General features: G+C 37.3%; 1 long non-coding RNA gene across 2 annotated transcripts in view; it reads left to right on the top strand.

Moving 5' to 3' along the window:
- The window catches only part of LOC139183630 (uncharacterized), a 218,954-nt gene that overhangs the window by 47,304 nt on the left and 152,712 nt on the right, over window positions 1-18,938 (top strand). The gene's annotated exons all lie outside the window — the stretch shown is intronic.

Below are 18,938 nucleotides of genomic sequence, written 5' to 3'. Positions count from 1 at the left end.
CAGAAATAGTATTTCCATATTTGCTTTTAATCTATGAATTTGGAATAAATGATATTTCAGGTACTGTAACCTTCAACTGATTCACTTGTATTTGTTGTGTGGCACATGGTTCATGATCAGTAACTCTCAGTAAATATTAACATTTACTAAAGGAAAAAGCATATGTTATTTAGACATAAAACAAGGAGGGACAGATTTTTACCTTCTGTTTGGCAATAATTCTTCTGAAATGTTTATGTATAACATTTTAAGGGCTGACTCAGTATATGTTTAATAACTGACTGAACTACTATTGTAGACTAGTAGAAGGTATGAAACACTTAACTGATAATGTTAAATAAAGGCTGGCTGGGGTTAAATAATATTGCATTCAGGATGAACATAGTAAATGTTTTTGTAATTAGAAATGCTTCAGGGTCTCTTGTAGTACTTTTTGATTGTGTGGTTTGTTTATTATACAAACACTGAGAGTAGAGAGAAATTTAGAGAGAAAAAAAATAGGGATGAGAGCTATCTTTCAAAATAAATTAATCATTACAGGATAACATTAACAAAGTGTGTAGTACCATATTTTCTTATTCATATAGTTGATTTATAATGTTGTTAGAATTTCTGCTGTATAACAAAGTGATTCAGATAAACGTATATACATATACACACACACATACACACACACACTCTTTTTTAATTTCTTTTCCATTATAGTTTATCCCAGGAGTTTGGATATATAGTTCTCTGTACTATAGAGTTCAGTTCAGTCGCTCAGTCATGTCCAACTCTTTGCAACTCCATGGACTGCACCATGCTAGGCTTCCCTGTCCATCACAAAATCCTGAGCTTACTCAAACCCATACCCACTGAGTCAGTCATGCCATCCAACCATTCTCTGTCATCCCCTTCTCCTCCCACCTTCAGTCTTTCTCAGCACCAGGGTCTTTTCCAATGAGTTACTTCTTCACATCAGGTGCACAAAGTATTGGCGTTTCAGCTCCAGCATCAGTCCTTCCAATGAATATTCAGGACTGATTTCCTTTAGGATGGACTGGTTGGATCTGCGTGCTGTCCAAGGGACTCTCAAGAGTCTTCTCCAACACCACAGTTCAAAAGCATCAATCTTCGGTGCTCAGCTTTCTTCACAGTCCAACTCTCACATCCATACCTGACCACTGGAAAAACCATAGCCTTGACTACATGGACCTTTGTGGCAAAGTAATCTAGGCTTTTCCATATGCTATCTAGGTTGGTCATAACTTTTATTCCAAGGAGTAAACATCTTTTAATTTCATGGCTGCTGTGACCATCTGTAGTGATTTCAGTTCAGTTTAGTCGTGTCTGACTCTTTGCGACCCCATGAATCGCAGCATGCCAGGCCTCCCTGTCCTTCACCAACTCCCAGAGTTCACTCAGACTCACGTCCATTGAGTCAGTGATGCCATCCAGCCATCTCATCCTCTGTCATCCCCTTCTCCTCCTGCCCCAATCCCTCCCAGCATCAGAGTCTTTTCCAATGAGTCACCTCTTCACATGAGGTGGCCAAAGTACTGGAGTTTCAGCGTCAGCATCATTCCTTCCAAAGAAATCCCAGGGCTGATCTCCTTCAGAATGGACTGGTTGGATCTCCTTGCAGTCCAAGGGACTCTCAAGAGTCTTCTCCAACACCACAGTTCAAAAGCATCAATTCTTCGATGCTCAGCCTTCTTCACAGTCCAACTCTCACATCCATACATGACCACAGGAAAAACCATAGCCTTGATTGGATGGACCTTTGTTGGCAAAGTAATCTCTGCTTTTCAATATGCTATCTAGGTTTGTCATAACTTTCCTTCCAAGGAGTAAGTGTCTTTTAATTTCATGGCTGCAGTCACCATCTGTAGTGATTTTGGAGCCCAGAAAAATAAAGTCTGACACTGTTTCCACTGTTTCCCCATCTATTTCCCATGAAGTGATGGGACCAGATGCCATGATCTTCGTTTTCTGAATGTTGAGCTTTAAGCCAACTTTTTCACTCTCCACTTTCACTTTCATCAAGAGGCTTTTGAGTTCCTCTTCACTTTCTGCCATAAGGGTGGTGTCATCTGCATATCTGAGGTTATTGATAATTCTCCCAGCAATCTTGATTCCAGCCTGTGTTTCTTCCAGTCCAGCGTTTCTCATGATGTACTCTGCATATAAGTTAAATAAACAGGGTGACAGTATACAGCCTTAACGGACTCCTTTTCCTATTTGGAACCAGTCTGTTGTTCCATGTCCAGTTCTAACTGTTGCTTCCTGACCTGCATACAAATTTCTCAAGAGGCAGATCAGGTGATCTGGTATTCCCATCTCTTTCAGAATTTTCCACAGTTTACTGTGATCCACACAGTCAAAGGCTTTGGCATAGTCAATAAAGCCGAAATAGATGTTTTTCTGGAACTCTCTTGCTGCTACCATGATCCAGCAGATGTTGGCAATTTGATCTCTGGTTCCTCTGCCTTTTCTAAAACCAGCTTGAACATCAGGAATTTCACAGTTCATATATTGCTGAAGCCTGGCTTAGAGAATTTTGAGCATTGCTTTACTAGCGTGTGAGATGAGTGCAATTGTGCAGTAGTTTTAGCATTCTTTGGCATTGCCTTTCTTTGGGATTGGAATGAAAACTGACCTTTTCCAGTCCTGTGGCCACTGTTGAGTTTTCCAAATTTGCTGGCATATTGAGTGCAGCACTTTCACAGCATCATCTTTCAGGATTTGGAACAGCTCAACTGGAATTTCATCACCTCCACTAGCTTTGTTCGTAGTGATGCTTTCTAAGGCCCACTTGACTTCACATTCCAGGATATCTGGCTCTAGGTCAGTGATTACACCACCGTGATTATCTGGGTTGTGAAGCTCTTTTTTGTACAGTACTTCTGTGTATTCTTGCCACCTCTTCTTAATATCTTCTGCTTCTGTTAGGTCCATACCATTTCTGTCCTTTATCGAGCCCATCTTTACATGAAATGTTCCTTTGGTATCTCTGATTTCCTTGAAGAGATCTCTAGTCTTTCCAATTCTGTTGTTTTCCTCTATTTCTTTGCATTGATCGCTGAAGAAGGCTTTCTTATCTCTTCTTGCTATTCTTTGGAACTCTGCATTCAGATGCTTATATCTTTCCTTTTCTCCTTTGCTTTTTGCTTCTCTTCTTTTCACAGCTATTTGTAAGGCCACCCTAGACAGCCATTTTACTTTTTTCATTTCTTTTCCATTGGGGATGGTCTTGATCCCTGTCTCCTGTACAATGTCATGAACCTCATTCCATAGTTCATCAGGCACTCTATCTATCAGATCTAAGCCCTTAAATCTATTTCTCACTTCCACTGTATAATCATAAGGGATTTGATTTAGGTCATACCTGAATGGTCTAGTGGTTTTCCCTACTTTCTTCAATTTAATCTGAATTTGGCAATAAGGAGTTCATGGTCTCAGCCATAGTCAGCTCCTTGTCTTGTTTTTGCTGACTGTATAGAGCTTCTCCATCTTTGGCTGCAAAGAATATAATCAATCTGATTTCAGTGTTGACCATATAATATTATGCATCTACAAATCACAGACTCCCAGTGCATTCCTCATCCTCCCTCTTCCTTGGCAATGAGAAGTCTTTTTCCTATGTCTTGAATGTGTTTCTGTGTCACAGATATGTTTATTTGTGCCATATTTTACATTCCACATATAAGTGATATCATATGGAATTTATCTTTCTCTTGCTTACTTAGTATGGTAATCTCTAGGTCCTTCCACATTGCTGCAAATGGTGTGATTTCATTCTTTTTTATGGCTAGGTAGTATTCCATTGTGGAGAAGGCAATGGCACCCCATTCCAGTACTCTTGCCTGGAAAATCCCATGGACAGAGGAGCCTGGAAGGCTGCAGTGCATGGGGTCGCTGAGGGTTGGACATGACTGAGTGACTTCACTTTCCCTTTTCACTTTCATGCATTGGAGAAGGAAATGGCAACCCACTCCAGTGTTCTTGCCTGGAAAATCCCAGGGACGGGAGAGCTTGGTGGGCTGCTGTCTATGGGGTCGCACAGAGTCGGACACGACTGAAGTGACTTAGCAGTAGCAGCAGTATTCTATTGTACATAAGTACCATATCTTTATCCATTCATCTGTCAATGAGCATTTAGATTTTTTCCATGTCTTGGCTATTGTGAATAGTGTTTTCATGAATACAGGGGTGCATGTATCTTTTTGAATTACAGTTACGTCTGGATGTATGCCCATGACCTGGATTATATGGTAATTCTGTTTTTAGTTTTTTGAGGATCTTCCATACTGTTTTACAACTTATTATACATTCCCACCAACAGTGTAGGGGGGTTCCCTTTTCTCTGTACTCTCTCTAGCATTTATTTGTAGACATTTTAGTGGTGGCTTTCTGACAGGTGTAAGGTGGTAATTCATTGTAGTTTTGATTTGCATTTCTCTAGCAATTTATAATGTTGAGCATCTTTTCTAGTGCCTATTGGCCATATGCATATCTTCTTTGCAGAAATGTCTATTTATATCTTCTTCCCATTTGTCAATTAGGCTGTTTATTTTGTTGTTGCTTTTAGTTGTATGAGCTGTTTGTTTATTTTGGAGATTAAGTCCTTGTTGGTCACATTGATTGCAAATATTTTATCCCATTTTTTTTTTGTTTGTTTTCTTCAGGATTTCCTTTAAGGTACAAAAGCTTATAAGTTTGATTAGGTCCCATTTGTTTATTTTTATTTCTATTTCCTTGGTCGAGTGAACAAAGACATTGGTACAATTATGTCACAGGATATTGTGCCTATGTAGGTGTTCTATGGTCATGTCTTATATTAAGTCTTTAAGCCATTTTGAGTTTATTTTTGTGCATGGTATAAGAGTATGTTCTAACTTCATTGATTTACCTGCAACTGTCCAACTTTCCCACCACTACTTGTGGAGGTTCTTTTCCCATTTTATATCCTTGCTTCTTTCATTGAAGACTAATTGAGAATAGGTGTGTGGGTTTATTTCCAGGCTTCCTGTTTTATGCCATTGATCCCAATGTCTGTGTCTGGTTTTTTTTGTTTTTTTTTTTTTTAACCAATACTGCTATTTTGATTAGTGTAGCTTTGTTAGTGCAGCTTTGTATTGTTGGCTTAAGTATGGGAGTGTTATGCCTCCTGCTTTGTTCTTTTTTCTTTGTATTGCTTTGGCAACATATATGAATTTTTTGGATTATTTGTTCTAGTTCTGTGAAAAATGTCCTGGGTAATTTGAGAGGGACAACATTAAATCTGTAAATTATAGTATTGCCATTTTCACATTATTATTATTTTTTAATCCAAGAGCATGGGATATCTTTCCATTTCTTTGAATCATCTTTAGTTTTCTTTCTTCATGTTTTATATCTCTCAGCATGTAATTCATTCACCTCCTTGATCAGATTTCTCTGAGTATTTTATTTTTGGTGTGGTTTTAAAAAGTACTTGTTTTTAATATTCATTTTCTGGTATTTCTCTCTTAAGGTAAAGAAATACAACTGGTTTCCTAACATTAATATTGTAGCCTGCTACTTTATTGAATTGGTTTAATCTGTTCTTATACGTTTTGTGTAGATTCCTTAGGATTTTTTATATGTAGTATCACATATTTTAATCCTATATATATGTATATTTTATATATACTATTATCTGCATATAGTAATAATTATACCCCTTCCTTTCATTTTGGATACATTTTATTTCTTTTACATGCCTAATTGCTGTGGCTAAGACTTCCAATACTATGTTGAATAGAAGTTGTGGGAATAGTCATCTTTGTCTTGTTCCAGATTTTAGTGAGAAGGCTTTCAGCTTTTCAACATTGAGTATTATACTAGCTGTGGATTTGTTATATATGGCTTTTATCATACTAAGATATGTTTACTCTATACCAACTTGAAAAGAGTTATTATCATGAATGGATGTTGACTTTTGTGGAATGCCTTTTTCCTATTGAGATGATCATGTGGTTTTTGACTTGTGTTGATGTATATTACGTTGATTTCTGTTGAACTATCCTTATTAACTTTGAATGAATCCCACTTGGACATGGTGTGTAATCTTTTTTATGTGTTGTTAGATTTAGTTTGCAAACATTTTACTGAGAATTTTTACATCTATATTCAAAAATATTGGCCTTTAATTTTCTTTTTTGGTGGTATATGTGAACTGTGAACTTCCTGATGTTCAAGCTGGTTTTAGAAAAGGCAGAGGAACCAGAGGTCAAATTGCCAACATCTGCTAGATCATGGTAGCAGCAAGAGAGTTCCAGAAAAACATCTATTTCGGCTTTATTGACTATGCCAAAGCCTTTGACTGTGTGGATCACAATAAACTGTGGAAAATTCTGAAAGAGATGGGAATACCAGAACACCTGATCTGCCTCTTGAGAAATTTGTATGCAGGTCAGGAAGCAACAGTTAGAACTGGACATGGAACAACAGACTGGTTCCAAAGAGGAAAAGGAGTCCGTCAAGGCTGTATATTGTCACCTTGTTTATTTAACTTATATACAGAGTACATCATGAGAAACGCTGGACTGGAAGAAACACAGGCTGGAATCAAGATTGCTGGGAGAATTATCAATAACCTCAGATATGCAGATGGCACCACCCTTATGGCAGAAAGTGAAGAGGAACTCAAAAGCCTCTTGATGAAAGTGAAAGTGGAGAGTGAAAAAGTTGGCTTAAAGCTCAACATTCAGAAAATGAAGATCATGGCATCCGGTCCCACCACTTCATGGGAAATAGATGGGGAAACAGTGGAAACAGTGTCAGACTTTATTTTTCTGGGCTCCAAAATCACTACAGATGGTGACTGCAGCCATGAAATTAAAAGACACTTACTCCTTGGAAGGAAAGTTATGACAAACCTAGATAGCATATTCAAAAGCAGAGACATTACTTTGCCAATAAAGGTTCGTCTAGTCAAGGCTATGGTTTTTCCTGTGGTCATGTATGGATGTGAGAGTTGGACTGTGAAGAAGGCTGAGCATCGAAGAATTGATGCTTTTGAACTGTGGTGTTGGAGAAGACTCTCGAGAGTCCCTTGGACTGCAAGGAGATCCAACCAGTCCGTTCTGAAGGACATCAGCCCTGGGATTTCTTTGGAAGGGATGATGCTAAAGCTGAAACTCCAGTACTTTGGCCACCTCATGCGAAGAGTTGACTCATTGGAAAAGACTCTGATGCTGGTAGGGATTGGGAGCAGGAGCAGAAGGGGACAGCAGAGGATGAGATGGCTGGATGGCATCACTGACTCGATGGACGTGAGTCTGAGTGAACTCCGGGATTGGTAAAGGACAGGGAGACCTGGCGTGCTGTGATTCATGGAGTCGCAAAGAGTCGGACATGACTGAGCGACTGATCTGATCTGATGTCTGGTTTATGTCTTTGGGAGTCTTCCCTCCTCTTCAGTATTTTGGAAGACTTTGAGAAGGATCCATATAATTTCTTCTTTGTATATTTAGTAGAACTCATCTGTGAAGCTAGGCTCCCCAGAAGGCTCAGTGATAAAGAATTATCCTGTATGCAGGAAATGTGTATTCAATCCATGGGTCAGGAAGATCCCCTTGAGGAGAAAATGGCAACTCACTGCAGTGTTTTTGCCTGGAGAATCCCATGGACAGCAGTGACTGGTGGGCTATGGTCCATAGGGTCAAAAAGAGTTGAACACAACTGAAGTGACTTAGCATGCATGCATGCAGTGGATCTTCCATCTTTCTTGGAAGGCTGTGGATTTCTAAGAACTGATTTTTGCTGTTTCTCATAGATTTGGTATGGTTGCATGTTCATTGTCATTTGTCTTAAGTTATTTTTTTTTTAATTTACTTTATGATTTTCTTGTTCTTATTGGGTTTTTAGTACATGTTGTTTAGTCTCCATATAATCATTTTTTTCTCATTTATTTTTCTGTGGTAGATTTCTAGCTTAAGTCAGAGAAGATACTTGAAGTAATTTCTGTACTCTTTAATTAGTTGAGGTTAGTTTTGTGTCCTAGTATGTGGTCAGTCCTAGATAATGTTCTATGTGCACTTGAAAATAATATGTATTCTGTTTTTTGTATGTCCTGAAAATATCTTAAGTCTCACTTAAGATTGTATCATTTAAGATCTCTACTGCTGTATCCAGCACAAGCTGGGATCAAGATTGTCAGGAGAAATATCAACAACCTCAGATATGCAGATGACACAATTCTTATGGCAGAAAGCAAAAAAGAACTAAAGAGCCTCTTGATGGAAGTGAAAGATGAGAGTTTAAAAGTTGACTGAAAATTCAACATTCAGAAAACTAAGATCATGGCATCCAGTCCCATCACTTCATGGGAAACAATGGAAACAGTGACTGACTTTATTTTGGGAGGCTCCAAAATCACCATGAAATTAAAAGATGCTTGTTCTTGGAATAAAACCTATGACATGGGAAACAATGGAAACAGTGACTGACTTTATTTTGGGGGGCTCCAAAATCACCATGAAATTAAAAGATGCTTGTTCTTGGAATAATACCTATGACCAACCTATACAGCATGTTAAAAAGCAGAGACATTACTTTGCCAACAAAGATCCGTCTAGTCAAAGCTATGATTTTTCCAGTAGTCATGTATGGATGTGAGACTTGGACTATAAAGAAAGCTGAGTGCTAAAGAATTGATGTTTTTGAACTGTGGTGTTGAAGAAGACTATTGAGAGTCCCTTGGACTGCAAGGAGATCCAACCAGTCCATCCTAAAGGAAATCAGTCCTGAATATTCATTGGAAGGACTGATGCTGAAGCTGAAACGCCAATAGTTTGGCCATGTGATGTGAAGAAGTGACTCATTGGAAAAGACCCTGATATTGGGAAAGATTGAAGGCAGGAGGATAAGGGGGATGGCAGAGGATGAGATGGTTGGATGGCATCACCCATTTGATGGACATGAGTTTGAGCAAGCTTTGGGAGTTTGTGATGGATGGGGAAGCCTAGCGTGCTGCAGTCCATGGGGTTGCAAAGAGTTGAACACGACTGAATGACTGAACTGAACTGATTGCCTTATTTCTCTGTCTTGAATATCTGTCCATTGATGTGAGTAGGTTATTAAAGTCTTCTACTCTTACTGTATTCCCATCAATTTCTCCCTTTTTGTTTGTTAGTATTTATTTTATGTATTTGTGTGCTCTTACATTAGGCTTCCCTGGTGTCACAGATGGTAAGGAATCTGCTGGCAATGTAGGAGACCCAGTTCCAATCCCTAGGTAGGGAAGAGCCCTTGGAGAAGGAAATTGCAACCCACTCCAGTATTCTTGCCTAGAGTATTCCATGGACAGAGGAGTCTAGTGGGCTATAGTCAGTGGGGTCACAAAGAGTCAGACACAACTGAGTGATTAAAACAGTCACACACACATTAGATGCATATATATTGATGACTGTAAAGCCTCCTCTTTTACTGATCCTTTTTATTATTAGTATCCTTCATTATATTTTTCATGGCCTTTGTTTTAAAGTGTATTTTTTTCTGGTAAGTATTGCAACTCCCACTTTCCTGTCCTTTCTGTTCACATGAAATATATTTTTCTATCCCATCACTTTTAATCTGTGTGTGTGGGTCCATTGGAGCCAGCATATTATAGACTTTTAAAAAAAATTCTACCTACCACTCTATGTCTTTTGATTGTAGTATTCAGTCATTTAAAGTAATTATTGATACATATGTATGTATTACCATTTTAAACCTTGTTTTCCAGTTGTTTCTCTGCCTTTTTTTTTTCCTTTTGTGTGTGTGTGTGTGGTTTGGAGGTTTCCTTTTATTTTAAGCTTGTGTTCTATTCTTTTTGGTTTTTGTGAATCTTTCTCATCCACATTTCATTATTTTAATATCCTTTTTTACATCTTTATGATAATATTTATGCTCTTTCTTTGTGTTTCATTGCTTTCTTATATAGTCTTTTTTTCCTTTTGATCTGAATACTGGCTTGTTTAAGTGATTTACTTTACAACTGTGATTTCCTGTTTCCCATATCTTCTTGCTTCTTTTCTATTTAGAGAAGACCTTTCAATATTCCCTGGTGGCTCAGACAGTAAAGCATCTGTCTACAGTGCAGGAGACCTGGGTTCAGTCCCTGGGTTGGGAAGATCCCCTGGAGAAGGAAATGGCAATCCACTCCAGTACTGTTGCCTGGAAAATCCCATGGACAGAGGAGCCTGGTAGGCTACAGTCCATGGGGTCGCAAAGAGTCAGACACAACTGAGCGACTTCACTTTCACTTTCAATATTCCTATTAGTGTAGGTTTACTATTGTTATATTCTTTTGACTTTTGCTTGTCTGAGAAAGTGTTTATTTCTTTTCCTATTCTAAATGATAGTCTTGCTGTGTAGAATATTCTAGACCACAGAATGTTTCAAGACCTTGAATAAATTTTTCCACTCCCTTCTGGCCGTCACTGTTTCTGTAGAGAATTCAGCTGATAACCTTAGGGAGATTTCCTTGCAATTGACTCTGTTTTTCTCTTGCTGCCTTTAGAACTTTTGACTTTTTTTTTTTTTAATCTGTCTTGTAAGTCTGTTTGATTTCATCTTCCTTGGGATCCTTTGTGTTTTCTGTGTCTGGATATCCTTTTCCTTCTTTAGGTTTGGGGAATTTTCAGCCGTGATTTCTTTAAATACATTTTCGATCCCCTTTTTATTCTCCTTCTGGATTTCTTTGTAGATTGGCATACATTATATTATCCCATAGGTCTGTTATAGTGCTTTCACTTTTCATTTGGCTTTCTGTCTGCTATACTGATTGTGTAATTTCCATTATTCTACCTTCTGGATAATCTTCTTTCTTTTGCATGATTCATTCTGCTTCATTGCCCATATACCAGCTTTTAACTTGGCAAAATAATTTTCTAATTTTTCTTGGCTCCTCCTTATAGTTTATAGTTTTTTATAGTAATCTGCATTTCTATTGATAGCTTTTCTTCATTCCCTCAGTATTTACATTCTTTTTTTGAACTCAGTGTCTGTTAGTATGAAGATGTCTTTTTAATTGTTTGTTCCTTCAGGGAAATTCTCTTGATCCTTTAGCTGGGAGTGGTTCATCTCCTTCCTTATTTTACCTTTATTTCTCATACTTTGTGAGTTTAGTGCTTCCCTGATAGCTCAGTTGGTAAAGAATCAGCCTGCAATGCAGGAGACCCTGATTCAATTCCTGGGTTGAGAAGATCCCCTGCAAAAGGGAAAAGCTATCCATTCCATTATTCTGGCCTGGATAATTCCATGGATTGTATAGTCCATGCGGTCACAAAGAGTCAGACATGGCTGAGTGGCTTTCACTCGTGAGTTTAGGGAAAATAGTTCTTTACTATAGTCTTGGAGGGCTTTTCCAGTCAGGAATATCCCTGAGTAGCTTATGTGGGTTTAATTTTTTTTTTTTTTTAATGTGAGGGCTACTTTTATTTTGGATGTTAGCCATCTCTTTCCTTGGCATATGCTGGTCATTATCCCTTTGATAGGGAGTGTTCAGGATGTTTGATGGTTCATGCAGTCTCCTGGGCAAGAGGAGGCATGACCAGCACCCACTTACAGGACCCTTGGCAATAGTAGGGATCTGTGCCCACCTCTGGAATCTGAGATAGCAGCAGCAACTCACGCCTGTCCTTGGAGCTTGTTCAGCTGGTCCCCTGCTGCTTGAGAATGCATGCACAGTCCTTGATAAATATAACTTCTTTCTCAGTGTTTCTGACATAGTTTTACAATGTTAAGAAATTTCTTATGTCTAGTGACTGTAGGCTTTCTACAAAACCACTTTGAGCCTTCTCACCAGACATGCAGCAAAGCCAGTCTACTGACACCAGGTTGTGGTGAGGGAAAGTACAGTGTTGGTTGCAGAGTACCAAGCAAGGAGAATGGAAAGCTTGTGCTCAAAAGACCCAAATTTTCTGATGGCTTTGGGGGAAGTGTTTTTTAAAACCAATGTGATGGAGGGGTTGTAGGGTGCATGATCAGCTCATGCACAGTTCTCTGATTGGGGGTGAGGTAACAGGATGATTCAGGAATCTCAGACATCAGCCTTCTGGTTGCACCTGGTCTGGGGTCTTTGTGTTGGTGTTCAGCATGCAGTTAACCTCCTCTACCAGATGGGGGTTTTAGTATCAGCAAAATAACTTGAAGACATGGCTCAATATATTATCTATGGCCTTTGAGGAGGAACTAAGGGTCCTGAACTTTGTTTTATGGCTAAACTATTATTATTTTGTCTTGCTTGAGTGCTTTCCTTTATTTTTGCCTTTTCTCACTTTTCTGATTAAATTTGCTCTTTGTAACTCAGGGAAGGCAGAAGAAGATAAAGCTTTTCTAAAAACAAGAGCTAGGGGACCTGGGGTTGTATGTGTGTTGGGAGAAGGCAGTCTGTTCCCAAGAAGGCCTTATAGGATCCTGTTGGTTTCCGTTTGAATAATTTTCTTTTATGTATGTAAAACTGAGGCCTCTGTGCTGGTGTTCAGTCACTTAGTGGTGTGCAACTCTTTGTGACCCCATGGACTGTAGCCCACCAGGCTCTTCTGTCCATGGAATTTCCCAGGCAAGAATACTGGAGTGAGTTGCCATTTCCTTCTCCAGGGCATCTTCCTGACCCAGGGATCAAACTCGCATCTCCTGCATTGGCAGGCAGGAAACCTTTGTATGTTAAAGTATTAGAGCTAAATTTAAAAGGGGGAATGTTTTCAGCAAGACTGGGGTCAAATTCTTCTTAGACTAGAATATTTCACATAGACTGGAACTGCCAGTGAAAGTCTAATGTGAACACATGCCATTTAATGTCCATTGAAGTTGCAATATTCTGAGTAAAACATGCCTATGAGTAAAATAATAAAATATAATCAGAATAGCATTACAGTAGTACCCTACTGGGATTTAGCCACCAGCAGTGGAAGGGGCTGTTCCAAGAGCATCTGTCTTTTTGGCAAAATTCAAATGCAGATGCTCTCCTTACTTTCATAATGCTACTGAGATTTCCATTTGATTACAGAAATGGTTCCTGCCCTCTGTTGCTAGACCTGAGTCATTTGTTTGCCCTACCTGTTATGTTGAGTTGTCAAATTGCTTTTAATGAGAAAAAAAAAAAAAAAACTTCCTGAGAAAAGCCCAATGAAAAGCATTAGCAACTGCTTATAATTTAAACCCAGATTTGCCAGCATATATCCTTTTCCCAAATATCAGCTCTATTTGTATTTCCTATATGATGGATGGCAACAGTTGCAAGCTCAGATTATTGTTCTTATCATGCCATGGTCTCCTATAAATGCTGTCCTATAAATGCTGACCTGTTATATATTTCTGCTGTCCAGTTATTTCCTTGTAAAGGACTGATAAGTTAAAAATATTTAGAAACTCAGGACTTTCTTATAATGCAAAAATAAAAGACTAATATTTTATCCTCTAAAAGTGAGATTATAAGAGTCTGTGTACACAAGCCTTAAAATGCAGTGATGTGTGTGTAAACTATTGAGATGGTAAATCTGGTTGGAATTGGTATTTCATCATTATTTTTTTGCTGATTGTCAGCATACATATGATTTATGTTTCAGTTTACTCATTTGAAAAATATTGAGATAACGCATATGTTAAGAAGATATACATTAAAATTTCTTTAAATAGAATATATGTGTATTAATCTGATTAACTATATCTCTTAAGACACTATAGGAGTACAACTGACTACTAGATGATGGATATCTCATTTAAATGGTTTGTCTTCTGGAGAACATTTTTTATCAATATACCTCCTTCTAGTTATCTAAAAAAGTGACTTGTGGAAAAATTATCTCTTGAAATATTTGTTTTCTTCTGGATTCATAATTTTACGTGACAAAAGGGGACAATACAGAACAGGTTAAAATTTATAAATAAAAGTAAAACCAGTCAGGATTTTAGACAGAACATTACTCAAAAGAGAAATTATGGTTAGTTGATTATGGAAATTGAAAGAGCAACACGGGTGCAGAGGTTAAGTGGAAATTATGCAGCCAAAATTTAAAAGAAGCATACAAGAAGTGTTTGAAAATGAAGGATTGTTATGGCAAGTCAGAATACCAATAAGAGTATGAACTAATTATATTATGTAAATTAAAGCATAATGAATGAAAGAATCTTCTAAAAGCTATCTTATTTTCAAATAATATAAGAGATAATCTTTGTGGACTATGTGAAATGACATCATTAGTGCATAAAATATTCAGAGTATCACATCCCTGCAATTAGCAGTTATGTTGAATATTTTTTGTTTACCCTTTCTGAGATATATTTTCCACATTTCTCTAATCTATTCTGTGCCTTGGTAATGTCAGTCTCCTGTCAGAACTCCTTTACCCACATCTAGTTGGGTGACAGAGTTTTTTAGGCATATTACTAAGGACAGGAAGATAGCCCAGTCAGAACATGCTATCTGCTTATTTCCTTATCTGCCATGCTATGGATTCCTTCCCTAGACCTCAGCCCTTAGCATCTGTTGGGCTACATGTTTTGTTCTTTTACATGCAAAATGGGAGAAATTATTTGTATTAACATAATTACTGTATTTGGAGAAGGAAATGGCAACCCACTCCAGTGTTCTTACCTGGAGAATCCCATGGACGGAGAAGCCTGGTCGGCTGCAGTCCATGGGGTCGCACAGAGTCGGACACGACTGAAGCGACTTGGCAGCAATTACTGTATTATCCCACTGTGGTAGATTAGTCAATTATATGTAAACCTAGAAACAAATAATGATGTAACAACTTTAAAAAGTTAATAATATAAGAACAAAGTATCAGAAATAGAAGTTAAAGAAAGAATTCCATTTATTTTGGGGTCAAAAAGAAAACAAAAAATACTTAGGAATAAACCTACCTAAAGAGGCAAAAGATATCTACTCCAAAAGTTATAAGATACTGCTGAAGAAATTGAAGACAACCACTTTTCTATTTAGAATGGAAAAGTAACACACCAAAGTGAAATTTTTTGCTGCATTATTTACTTCCTATGTAATTTTCATTTCTGTTAACCTTAGTTTTCTAACCTGTAAGATAGTTTTAACAACTAAATTTTCATAACAGTTGTAAAGAGATCATATTAAGAATGTAAGACAGATGGCTGGAAAGCACTGTTCTGGTACACAGTAGGAATCTGCTATGCCTGAGACACCTAGAGTACAATTTACTAAAATAATTTGTAAAGAAATTAAACTTTGCGTTTTTATTTTTTTATTTCTTCCCTTTGAAAAATTATTTCTATAATCCTGTGTTTAATGTGTTGTGCTTTCTTATTATTTATGCCTTAAAACTATGTGACCAACCATCATGATTTAGAATTGCTCTGGTATAGTTCAAATTTTGATTTTCTCCAGATTTTCTTCCAATAGAACTTGTTTTTTTGGAAAGCAAATGTTTTTGAGTTTTTTTTTTTTTTATCTTTTAAATTATCTTTATAGATTAAACACAGTTATTTGATTCTAATCTGTTATAGTAGTTACCTTATTGGATTTTGACTTACAATTTACAAACAAAAGCCAGTATTTAATAGAATTTCCAATCACATTCACCAGTCAAAAAGGAGCTAAATCATTTCTGAACCTAGAATATCTAGAAGTGGAGACATAGCCTTAGATTTTCAGTAATCTAAGTTCATTATCCAATTATTTAGTATTTGTCTTGGATGTTCATAAAGGTAAATAATACTGCTATGTATCTGGACTTTTGATGCTTAGTAGTGGAACAAAAGTTTTAAAAGGATATTCACCTGAGTAAGAATAGCTCTGGAGAAACATATTTTGTGACTACCATTTTATTCTTATGAGTAGGCTCCTCATCTCATGCTCTCTACTCAACAAACATCTTCTATAAATCCCCTTCTATTATTTTCCTCTCCTTTGCTCTACCTTTATTTTCCTTACAGTTTCACTCTCTACATTCAACTTGATATCATCAATTTTCATTGCTTCAATTGTCAGCTATATACATATATGTGTCTGTGTATATACATATATACAGATATATATATATCTGTATATCTGCATTCTTCTGGCTCTTACTTGATATATGGACCTAAAACTCTATGAATTCAGCATCTCCACTTAAAATTTCTCAGGGACCTCAGAAACTCCACATGTGTCAAACTCAAATCACTCAGCCTAAATTTATTATCTTGTGGATTAGTATCACTCACTCCACTGTTGAGCCAAAAATCCATTCTTCCTTGACTTATTCCTCCTTCTTATCTTTCCCATAGCCAGTAAGAAATCCAACCATCTAATCCTCTGAGTCCTATCATCCAAATATTTTTTTGAACCTATTCATTCTTCTGTCCCATTTGTCCAAGATTTCTATCATGATTTAGAACACAGCCACTTCTTTCCTGGATTAATGTTTAGCCTTCTAATAAATCTCTCTGTTCTGAGTTATTTCTGTGTCCACACAGTCTCCACATGGTAGCATGTTCTTGCTTTCTTTTTGATTATCATTCATTTGCTAAAATGAAGTTAAAAGGAAGCTATTGTTGGATATTAATATCTTCAGTTATTAAAAACTAGTCTGACATTCATATATAGAGAGTTTGTCCAAACTCCAGTCTAAGTTGTTTTCCAGTGATTCTTATCAAAAGGAATATCACAAAGCCAGTTGTGAGTTGGTGGGAGAAGAAGCAATGGTTGCAAAATGATCTGAGCATTTGAGGTACCCATTCCTCCATTCCTGATTCAACCGGAATAGTTCTGCATTTATCTTTTGGTATATTTTAGTTCTGCATTATTTTTTCTTGAAGGAAAGATGTGACAATGTTTGGAAACCATTATTATGTCATTTTCCATATAAAATTATTCTTTATTAAAAACTCAATACAAGTATGCTTACTAGAAAATATCCTGATAAGCAAATCCATATATCATATTCTATCCCCTCAGAGTCCTAAATTTCCTTGGACATTAGTTTTGTTTTCAATAGAGTATAGTTTATTTCATTTTTCTTATGTTAGGTCTATTTCTTCTCTCTCCCAGACGCAAATCAACTTCTCAGTCAAAACTAATTTAACTTATTAAATGTATTCTTCTTTTAATTATTTTTTAATTGAAGGATAATTGCTTTACAGAATTTTGTTGTTTTCTGTCAAACTTCAACATGAATCAATTATAGGTCTACATATATCCCCAATGCAAAGATAAAATTTTCAAAAATATTTCCATAGGTGTGTGAATTTATCTCTGGGCTTTCTATTTTGTTCCATTGATCTATATTTCTGTCTTTGTGTCAGTACCATACTGTCTTGATGACTGTGTCTTTGTAGTAGAGCCTGAAGTCAGGCAGGTTGATTCCTCCAGTTCCATTCTTCTTTCTCAAGATTACTTTGGCTATTCGAGGTTTTTTTAATTTCCATACAAATTGTGAAATTATTTGTTTTAGTTCTGTGAAAAATACCGTTAGTACCTTGATAGGGATTGCATTGAATCTATAGATTGCTTTGGGTAGTGTACTCATTTTCACTATACTGATTCTTCCGATCCATGAACATGGTATATTTCTCCATCTATTAGTGTCCTCTTTGATTTCTTTCACCAGTGTTTTATAGCTTTCTATATATAGGTCATTAAAGGAGGCAAAAATATACAATGGAGAAAAGACAATCTCTTTAACAAGTGGTGCTGGGAAAACTGGTCAATCACTTATAAAAGAATGAAACTAGACCACTTTCTAACACTATACACAACAATAAACTCAAAATGGATTAAAGATCTAAATGTAAGACCAGAAACTATAAAATTCTAAGAGGAGAACATAGGCAAAAAACTCTCCAACATAAATCACAGCTGCTACTGCTGCTGCTAAGTCGCTTCAGTCGTGTCCGACTCTGTGCGACCCCATAGACGGCAACCCACCAGGCTCCCCCGTCCATGGGATTCTCCAGGCAAGAACACTGGAGTGGGTTGCCATTTCCTTCTCCAATGCATGAAAGTGAAAAGTGAAAGTGAAGTCGCTCAGTCGTGTCCGACTCTTTGAGACCCCATGGACTGCAGCCTACCAGGCTCCTCCGTCCATGGGATTTTCCAGGCAAGAGTACTGGAGTGGGGTGCCATTGCCTTCTCCGAAATCACAGCAGGATCCTCTATGACCCACCTCCCAGAATATTAGAAATAAAAGCAGAAATAAACAAGTGGGACCTAATTAAAATTAAAAGCTTCTGCACAACAAAGGAAACTATAAGCAAGGTGATAAGACAGCCTTCAGAATGGGAGAAAATAATAGCAAATGAAGCAACTGACAAACAACTAATCTCAAAAATATACAAGCAACTCCTGTAGCTCAATTCCAGAAAAATAAACGACCCAATAAAACTGGGCCAAAGAACTAAATAGACATTTCTCCAAAGAAGACATACAAATGGCTAACAAACACATGAAAAGATGCTCAACATCACTCATTATCAGAGAAATGCATATCAAAACCACAGTGAGGTACCATTTCACACCAGTCAGAATGGCTGCAATCCAAAAGTCTACAAGCAATAAATGCTGGAGAGGGTGTGGAGAAAAGGGAACCCTTTTACACTGTTGGTGGGAATGCAAACTTAGTACATCCACTATGGAGAACAGTGTGGAGATTCCTTAAAAAAATGGAAATAGAACTGCCTTATGACCCAGCAATCCCACTGCTGGGCATACACACTGAGGAAACCAGAATTGAAAGAGACACATGTACCCCAGTGTTCATCGCAGCACTGTTTATAATAGCCAGGACATGGAAGCAACCTAGATGTCCATCAGCAGATGAATGGATAAGAAAGCAGTGGTACATATACACAATGGAGTATTACTCAGCCATTAAAAAGAATACATTTGAATCAGTTCTAATGAGGTGGATGAAACTGGAGTCTATTATACAGAGTGAAGTAAGCCAGAAAGGAAAACACCAATTCAGTATACTAATGCATATATATGGAAT

The sequence above is a fragment of the Bos indicus genome, chromosome 6 (assembly GCF_029378745.1).
Source record: "Bos indicus isolate NIAB-ARS_2022 breed Sahiwal x Tharparkar chromosome 6, NIAB-ARS_B.indTharparkar_mat_pri_1.0, whole genome shotgun sequence".
Lineage (NCBI taxonomy): Eukaryota > Metazoa > Chordata > Mammalia > Artiodactyla > Bovidae > Bos > Bos indicus.
Note: the sequence above shows the minus strand (reverse complement) of the source record. Positions and strands in the feature narration are given on the sequence as shown.